Below are 10,273 nucleotides of genomic sequence, written 5' to 3' on the forward strand. Positions count from 1 at the left end.
GCATATTATGTGTGCCATGGGCCACAGTAAAAATCCTTTCTCCAGAGATTGGATTTTCAATTTAACCAGGGTCCAGCAAACTCGAGACCCACAAGTAACTTGGATCTTGGAATACAGTTAGAGTCCTGATATTTCCTGACAGCAGGCACCAAACTTCTGCTCACCAGTCAGCAATGTTTTGTTATACATACTGAGCATTATTTAACCTGACTGTCCATCCAATGCACTGCTCGCAGTTATACTAGGATCTATTAACAACCATATCAGCTGAGTATGGGTCTCACTATACTTGATATATATCACAGTAATTACATCATTACATGCCTCCATTTGGGGATCACCAAGCACAGCTATGCTAAGCTTCTCAAACAGCCCACTATTGCCTCCATTTTGCCTTCATGAAAGGAAGGTTTCCTGGGCTTTCTCTGTGAGAATAGCCAGGTCAAAACTTCTCAGGTCCCCCATAATATATCCACATAGCACTTCCACCTTCCTGATCTCAGTATGAATTTCTGTATCACTTACGTTAAACCAATATGATGACCAATCTTTAAAGCAACATCCTACCAAGACATTCAACCGTATGAGAGGCTGTGTATATAACTTATACATGTTCCAATTTGCAGTTTGCTCTTTCGAATACAATCCCTCTCCTATTGTTTTTCTGGGTTCTTAGTATAAAATCTTGTCAAGTATTTGCAGTTTCATAAACACTTATCCTAGAATAAGGCATCTATGTATTGTGCAGGCTGTGTTTATCAGCCCACCAATAGTGAGACTGTTTAGCCTACAGGCAGATCTTACTTATCTTTCTACCACATGAAAGTTGCTGACCAGACTTCAGGTGAAGGAAGACTGTTCTTCCATAATAGGGGGCAAAGTTCTGTTTCCTCTGGTCTACAGGATTCAGGAACATTGGAAAGATATTTCCAAGGTTCTTTGCTCCATCTAACCCAACTTTCAGATTGCCAGGTCTCAGCATGCTGCTCTTCCTCTGGAAGGTCCTGATGTAGGAGGGTCATCTGTCTATGTGTTACTTTCATTGGTTAATAAAGAAATTGCCTTGGCTTTTGATAGGACAGCAGCTTAGATAGGTGGAGGAGACAGAACAGAATGCTGGGGAAAAGGCAATGAGGCAGATGCCATGGCTTTCCTCTTCGCCATGGCTCTCCTCTCCAAGATGGATGTGAGTTAGAATCTTCCTGGTAAGCCACAACCTCGTGGTGATATACAGATTATTAGAAATGTGTTAATTAATATGTGAGAGTTAGCCAATAAGAGGCCACAGATAATGGGTCAGGCAGTGTTTAAATGAATACAGTTTCTGTGTAATTATTTCGGGTAAAGTTAGCCAGGTGGTGGGCAGGAACGCAGCCCACCATTCCTTTTTACAGAATGCTGCTGTCCTGTCAAAAGTCAAGGCAGTTTCTTTATTAACCAATGAAAATAACACATAGACAGATGACCCTCCTACATCAAGGTCCCATATCTGATTACTCCATTCTACTGTTTCATTTTTCTGTCTTTCTTGGAGTGGAGGTAATTTTCATTCCAAAGATGTGACCTCTGGTTATGAAATAACCTTGTTTACTGCAGTGTAGGCCTAGAGCACCAAGAACTAGAAGTTCCTTTAATTTTTCTAGAGAAGCCTTTGGGATTTATGTTTTGGACTGAGAGTTGGCTGCTCTAAGATTATAATTTTGCATTTGCAAATCTTCCAATACTGCTAGCAGAGGCCTGCCTCTTCCTCATTCCACACAATTTTCATCCCCCACGCAAACGTGGGGATTCAAGCATAATCACCATATAAGCCAATATTTCATCTCTCACCTCAGTTACTTCCTAGTTAACCCCCAGGAAGATCTTAAAACTAAGATCTTAAAACTAAGATCTGTCCATGTGTTAGCAGTCTCATGGAATGAGAAATTTGTTGTTAACAAACCAGTGAACAAGTTCATCTTGAGGGTCCACATTACCGAACTGCACATGCTATCAGCTATCTAGGCTAGAGGTTTTCAAGAAGCAGAGTTTGTAGCCTGCCACTTTAAGGAATGCTATTGTTTGGTCAAAAGTAAGACCTCAGTCCTCTAACACCCTTATATCCCAAGAGGCTGGGACGTAATATTGAGTTGGAAGCATCACTCCCAGCCCTCCAAGTGCTTCGCGCTTGGACTCCAACTCCCAGTCTGCCAAGCAGTGACCACTCTCACAGGTATTCAGGGTCACGCAGGAACAAGGAACATGTGGTTTTGGGTCTCCCTCTGCTTTTCCCTTGCCATGCTTTCCTGGCCACCTGGGAGTGTGCCGTCTATTAAACACAGGCACTTAATTTGGTTTGATCTGGTCTGATTGAAGTTCTTTTGTGTCGGTGGAGGGGCTCATCTTAAGATTTTTCCTAACAGCCATTCCAGCGAGATGTTATCAGACAGGAGGGAGGCCAGCAAAGATAGAGAGATGATGTAAACATACCTCCCAAGATGACCTCAATGTAGTATCCATCAATTAACAGGAAACAACTTGATATCTCAGGGTCATTTTAAAGCAACTAAATGAGTTGCATTTCAGGACAGTTTATACAGAGGATGGGAGGCAAAAGAGTTTATACAGTAGCTCTCATCTCTCCTTGGTCAAAAGCTCAAGCCTCAGACATTGACTTATCTTCACTTCTGAGCTGCACCATAGGTCCCAGGCCATCTCCTCCTCAGAGACCATAGGGATGCCCCAGCACAGGAAGGCAGTAGCATTGCTGAGCTGTGCCCAGAAAAGGTTATCTGAGCCTGTACTTTGACAAAACTGAAATAAAACGCATGTCCTAGGAATCCAGAGTCATCTGAGATGCAGAGGGTCTAAGGTGACCCTGAAAAGAAAATATACCAAAGGAATCAAATACCTCCTCTTCAGTGTGCATGAGTGAGTGGTAGGCATCCATCATGCTAGACAGGGGCAAAGTCAACTGAGTGATGTGGGGGACATTCCTGTAATAATCTGCGGCCAATTGTCTTTCATAGAAGGCAGAAACTTTTGCTCATGAAGGACGGGGAATATGAATGTGGGTAGAATTTTGCCACAAGATATGACAGCTCACTTCTTACTCATCTCTACTCTGGACCTCCTAAAAACCTAGGTGGCCATGATCCTGCTTTCTGCTGTAAAACTCTATATTCTAAGGAGAGTCATTCAACAGAATGAGCATGCTGCTGGGTTCTGTTGTGAATGTAATGACTAGTTTGTGTCGAGGCTAATTTAGACCCAGTGTTGAAATCCTTACTAAAACTTCTTTTGCATAAATCAAGGCTTTTGGATCTTTCTATGAAATGTATTTCACAGTGATAGTCACTGGTTCATAAAAATACCATGTGGATCAAAGGACAGTTCAAATTAGATCGTGATCGAACATTGTTTTTGGGTTTTTTTTTTGTTAAAATCAAGGCTATCACACAAAGCATCACAGAAAGATACCTATAATACTCCTGAGACCAATGTAATCAAGCCTGACTCTTCATGGTCCCCTTACTCATTTACATTTCAATAACCCCTCAGCCTAGGTCAGTGGTTCTTAACTTGTGGGTCTATCCCTCTTTGGGGTAGCATGTCAGATGTCCTGCATATCAGATATTTACATTATGATTCTTAATGTAGCAAACTTGCAGTTAGGAAGCAGCAACAAAATAACTTTATGGGTTGGGGTCTCCATAACATAAGTAACTGTATGAAAGGGTCGCAGCATTAGGAAGTTTGAGAACCAAGGGTCTAGACTCTTGGCTGCTGCTGTTTGCTGTTGCTGTTTTCACTGCATCGCAGGTTACATCTGAGACTCTTGAATTCATCTTGCTTTTGTTCTTAAAATAAAACTGATTTGGTATATCTTTCTTTTTTGGAAGCTGTGTGGTTGCCCTGCAATGTCCCACCTCTGGGTGCGTTCATACTCAGATCAGTGGGGTCAGTTTCTGGGGCCTCAGACAGCATTGCCAAGTCAGGTATATATCTACTGTATCCTTCCCTGGCCTGAAGCTACACTCTAAGCTAGAATCACATAGCTTGATCTTCACGTAACTAGGAAGTTACAGAAGTTACAATATATCTTCTTAGAGATATATTGATAGCACAGATACATTCAGCCCTGTTCTTTATTTATTAATAAAGGTATTCTGGGATTTAAATGATGGAAATCCAATGAGAAATGGCTGGAGAAAGGGTATTTCTGATTCAGTTGTCTAAAGACCTCAGCATGAACTCAGCTCCTCAGATACCAACTGGACCCAAGGTACAGACATTCATGTTGGCTTCTGAACTCTATCTCCTGATTGGGTTTATTCTTCAATAGATTTTACCAGAAAAATATACATTGGAGACTCATAGCTTGTGTTTACTTCTCCTTTGCCACAGTCTGAACCAATGTCATAAACTTGGTTCTCAGTGGGTCAGATGCTTGACCCTGAGTCCTTCACTAAGATCAAAATGATTAGGTTTGTCAACTTGATTAGCCAGAATCAAAATCATTCAAATCACAAGCATTTCAAATAGGGAAGTGATGGCCCAACCCCTCCCCCAAATATCTTCTGCTAATATCATAAGCAAAAGTCTTCAGAGGTAGAGGAAATGAAGTTCCACCATATTGAATGTGACCGATCCACTCTTCTCTCTGATATGGCCTCTTTAGGGCAACCACTCATTCCTAGATATAGCAGTCACATCTCTAAATCTGTGGATTGTTTTACAGAATTAGTTTTTCCTGTTTACAAAAAGAGGCACTATCTGTTGCTAGTTTTCCTTTGAAAATGCGTGCATCCATTTTTCCTCCTCTTCTTTATGGTAAAAATAAACTGTGTTGACAGAAGTTTCTGTCCTGCCCAATCCACAGCCATTCAGTCCCAAAGAAACACACAGAGGTCTACATTAATTATAAACTGGTTGGTCTATTAACTCATGCTTCTTATTAAATCTTACATCCTACATTAACCCATAATTCTTGTCTATGTTCGCCATGTGGCTTGGTATCTTTTATCAACAAGGCATTCTCATCTTGCTTCCTCTGCATCTGGATGACGACTATAGACTGAGTTTTTCCTCTTCCCAGAATTCTCCTATTCTGATTACCCTGCCTATACTTCCTGCCTGGCTACTGGCCAAACAGCATTTTATTAAATCAAAATGTGACAAATCTTTACAGGGTACAAGATCATTATTTCACAGCAAAACTGTACATTTACATTTACAAAAATAAATAACCATAACAAATGGAAAGTATAATCTGTACTGTTTAGCTGATGCTTTAACAGATAAAATCAGACATGTAATAAATAAACACAGTCGTATACCTGCATACTGATATAGAAAATTCTTTCACCTCAACCATTTTGGTGGCTATTATTTTTTTTTAAAAAAAAGCAAGTAAATGTTGATTGAAGATGTGGAGCAATTGGAACTCTTATGCAGTGCTGGCAGGAAGGGAAAAAATAGTGCATCTACTTTAGAATGATTGTGGGGAATAGTTCCCAAGATGGCTCAGAAGGAAAAGGTGCTTGAGGCTAAGCCTACCAATCTGAGTTCAATTCCTGGAACCTACACAGTGAATTTAGCCATCCAAACAATCCCTAACAATCCTCTATACCTATGGCTCTCAGACTTCCTAATGTTGTGACCCTTTAATACAGTTCCTCATGTTGTGATTTATACTAGCCATAAAATTATTTTAATTTCCACTTCATAACTGTGATTCTGTTAGTGTTGTGAATTGTAGTGTAAATATTTGTATTTTCTGATGGTTTTCAGTGACCCCTATGAAATAGTCCTTCAACCCCTGAAGAGGGGCCCAACCCACAGGTAGAGAGCTGCTGCTCTATACAGTACTGTCTGTACCTATAGGCAGAAACAATATATCATATACTTAAACTTTAAGAGGATTGCTCTTATGTAAAGTGTTTTTGATATGTTTGTCTGTTTTGCTTTGTCTTTGAGACAGTCTCACTGTTCAGCCATTTCAGGTTTCATGATGAGTGTTTTGACCATGCTATTTAGATAAATAGAATAATCCACATAGAATTTAAAATAATTTTTAAAAGAAAATTTTAAGAAGTAATCATGCTTCCAGTCCTGCTCTTATGGAATTGTGAACCAGTAAATGGAACTGCAGCTTGTTCCTGGAGCTACCTTCTACCGTGGTATTTTGGGTGACATCCTTGGATGCTTTTCTTTAGTTTCTGTTTTCAAGTTCTTGGAGGGGCACAGGTCTTAAGCATACCTTGATTGACTCTGGGAAAGCTTAGGCATGCAGCTTGTTTACTTCTCAAACAGCCTCCCTGCCCATCTCTTTTCCTTTCTGTTCTTCTTTCCTTCATCTACCTGCCTGCCTTCCCTTTCTGACTCTCTCTCCTCTCTCTCTGTATGTCTCTGTCTGTCTCTCTGTCTCTCTGTTTGTCTCTGTCTCCCTCCCTCTCCCTCTCCTCCCTCTCTCTGACTTACTTCTTTAAAATGGAAAGTTTCCTAACAGAGAAGAGCTGTGGTTTTGTAAGAGTACAGTAAACTTACAAAGACTTTTTATCTAAATAAAATGTCTAAGTTTGGCTATGCAAGACCTAGTTCCTGTTAGCAAGAGAACAGGGTGTTAATGTGGACACAGGCAGGAGAAACTCAGTCTGCATCACTGTAGGTGGGTGGACGGGAACTAGGGAGGATAATGAAAGGCAAAAGAGACATCAGGAAGGTGACAGAGACCAAGGAGGGAGGGCTCCAAACTAGGCTGTGTGCACAGAGTGGTGAGAATCAGTGAGGATGCAGGCTGTTTCTTTCTCTGCACAGTGGGTTCATGTGGGACTAGCCAAGCCAGGTAAAGCATCCCTAATCTGAAGTTCAAAATGTCTCAAAATTCAACAATGTGAGTTTAGATGCGATGCTACAAATATGAGGAGTTAAAATCAAAATGAAGGTATGCTAAAAATACTATATAAAATTCCGTGAAATCCTGTGTATAAAGTATTCATAAAATGTATTTACACTTGAGACTCATCTCCATGATATCTCATGGTGAACGTGCAACTGCACCAAAGGAAAAAACAAACCTGAAACCCTTTTGACCCCAAACATTCTGGATTAATGCAACTAAATCCGAAGTGAAATCATTTATCTTTCGGACCGCATTGACAAGCCCTTCTAGATGCTGCATGCACAGGGATGGTGATGCGGACTGAGAGGAACCTCTGAGATGCAACGGGGTGAGAAGTGCAGATGTGAACTCAGAGAAAGGACACAGAGAGAGAGAGAGAGAGAGAGAAACCCTTTTCTCATGTGCCCGTAGAGGGGCCATAAGTAAACTCAGAAAACAAAGCCCACATATGAAGAACACAATGGAAAGTATCCTTCCCTCCCAAGTCAACAGATGAGCGCTCTGGTCCATCCCCCACCCACGGTGACTCTTAGGAGACCCAGCCAGGAGCCAGCTCCCATCTGCTTCCATTATTTTATGATGTAGTACAGGAAGATATTTGAAATTTCTAAGAACTAGAAATATGAAATGTGGTCCAGCTAGGATTTTCTTTTTTAAAAAAACCCAGGCAGTAGGCTTTCTGCCCACAGCTCTCCCATCTGCCCCAGGAATGGTGCCCATTTGTCCCACGCCGATTGTGGCTGCGGGGTTTTAATTGGTCCTGAACACACAAAGCAAATGGCACAGATGCATCCCCTCTGAGAGCTGAGGTTGAGTCCAGCCATAGAGAGGGGCTTCCAACTCAGCCACTGTGGGTGGAAGGATGTCTCTGTCCTGTGGGTTTTCTCTTTTACCCACTTGGCCAGGATTCTGGAACAGCTGACTTAGGTGGTACCCGACTTAGGCTGAGCCTTAGATACACCTGGTGAGCATGGGATGCCAGCAGGCCTTGGGTACATCCTCAGATCGAAGTAGTCATGGGCCAGGAATGGGTATACCAGGAGCATCAGTGCTTTTAAAATAGCTTCCTAGTGATAAAGGGGAGATGAAAGTGAGGCTTTCTGAGCTTCCCGGAAAGTTTTCTGTCTTTCGGTCCTTCCCTCCTCCCTCCCTCACTCTTTCCTCCCTTTTTCTCCCTCTCTCCTCTTTTTCCTTCTACTCTCTCCCTTTCTCACTCCTTCTAATACGAGATTTGTGACCATGACTGTTTTCCCATAGGCACCTCATTCTCCTTTTTTTATTTAAGTTAAGAATCCCTTAATTTTTATTCCTGGTACCACTACCACATTCTACAGGGTAACGTACCTGATATAACAAAAAGAAAAAGACAAAGCTACAGCAGATAAAGACCCCAGGAATGGGCATCTAATTGACACTAACTGCATTAGCCGGTAGCTGCCCCTTTTGCCAACTGTGACTATGACAGCCCTGAGCAAGAGGGCTTCCTGGTCAAGCTGCAGTTTCTGACTGTGGATCATCGTTCCTTCTGCAGCAGATTTTTACGGTTTCTCTATTGCAGGGGTTCTCGGTCTTCCTAACGCTGAGACCCTTTAATACAGTTCCTCATGTGGTGGTGACCCCAGCCATAAAATTATTTTTGTTGTTGCTTCATAACTATAATTTTGCTGCCGTTATGGATCATAACGTAAATGTCTGTGTTTTCTGATGGTCTTGGGCAATCCCTGTGAAAGGTCATTTAACCCCCAAAGGGGTCATGACCCACAGAAGCACTGTCCTAACGGAGTTGCGATAACTGTCTCAAGGTTATCTGCAGCTTTCCTGAGAGATCCTTGCTCTCCTGCTAAGAAACGTAGCCTTTTTTGCTATTTTTAAAATCTTCTGCTACCATATCCACCACTTCTACCACCAGATCCATAGCCACCACCATAAGTACTGTCTGAGCCTCTTCCATCAAAACCATCCCCCTTTGTGGGTCTACAGTTTAATCACTGTCATTCACTATAGTTTGCAAAGTCATTATAGTCCCACCACCACCAAAGTTACCTCCCCAAAATATCTTTCTCCATTGTAACCACCACATCCTCCACCACCACCACCATACCTAACCCTTTGGTTTGGTTTCCATATCCTAGTCCACCGCCACCATGGCCTCCTCTACTGCTATAACCAGGACCACCACCATAGTTGCCTCTGTCACCTCCAGATCCCTTATATCCACCGTCACCACCTCCATAACCACCTCTGCTGCCACTAACTCCACCGTGGTAGCTGTCTCTTCCACCACAACCAACATCACCTCCCCCACTTCCCAAGTTTTCGCCGTGACCCATAAAGTTGCCAGATCCATCTCCATGACCTCTCTGTCATCCTGAAGATTGTATCTCTTGTTTAGAAAGGGTCTTTCCCACTTCACAATCATGCCTGGTAATAGTAAATAACAGGCTTATCAACTATGTCTCGATCACCCAAAGTTAGAGATGTTTGTTCCACCCTGCCTGTCTTCCGTAATTCTTATGGTTTCAATCTTGGCATACGTTTCAAAGCGATGATTAATCTCTCAGATTATATTTTTCTGTATCTTCTCTAATACCACCCACAAAACATTCCTTCACTATTAAACAAAAACCAGATTTAACAGAATCCTCTCTAGAAATGACTCTCTTTGATTCCAGCACACTCCCATCAACCACTGTCGAAGCACTCACCTCTTCGACACAACAGCAGGTTCCAAAACCAAAGGCCCTGGAACGTTTTGTTTGGGGATCTTTCATTACAATCTGTAAGTGTGCCCCATTTCTCCAAAGGTTCCCTTAAACTATTATCTGTAGTTCAGAGCAGCAATAGACAGCTCCCTCAGCCCTCCTGGCTCCTTTGGATCATGGCCCTCCATTTGAGACCAGACTCACCCTTTCCCTGTCGAGTTCAATCTCCAATTATGCTTCTAAATGCTAAAGTATTTTCTAAGCCAATGTGTTTTATTTTGAAGGATTTTTCCCTGGGGAAATGGGGGCTTTGTTTTTGATTCATGAATTTAGGGTGATGGGCAGTACTGCTCATCTCTAGATGTTATCTAGTTCTTTCTAGCTCTTGGGAAAAAAAGAAGGGTTAGGAGATGATGACGGAAGCTGGAAAAACACAGACAGAGGATTTCTGGTTCCTCCCCACTCCATTATTGTAATGAGTATGCACACCCATGTTTAGGGTCAGGTAGGATTCCAGGTCTTCCAACTCACTCACTGAATAAAGCATTCATCAAATAAGTAATCAATACCTTCTTCTCAGAACCTCAAGGAGCCTTCTCAAAAACTGACCACATACTAGGTAAGAAAGCAAACCTCGACAGATATATATATATAAAAAAAAATGGAATAACCCCATGTTTCTTAGCAG

General features: G+C 42.0%; 1 pseudogene; it reads right to left on the minus strand.

Moving 5' to 3' along the window:
• Positions 1–8,751: 8,751 nt before the first annotated feature.
• LOC125403367 (heterogeneous nuclear ribonucleoprotein A3-like) lies at positions 8,752–9,773 on the minus strand (annotated as a pseudogene).
• Between the last annotated feature and the right edge of the window lie 500 nt (positions 9,774–10,273).

This window comes from Myodes glareolus, chromosome 7, assembly GCF_982192425.1.
Source record: "Myodes glareolus chromosome 7, mMyoGla1.1, whole genome shotgun sequence".
In the NCBI taxonomy this organism is placed as follows: Eukaryota; Metazoa; Chordata; class Mammalia; order Rodentia; family Cricetidae; genus Myodes; species Myodes glareolus.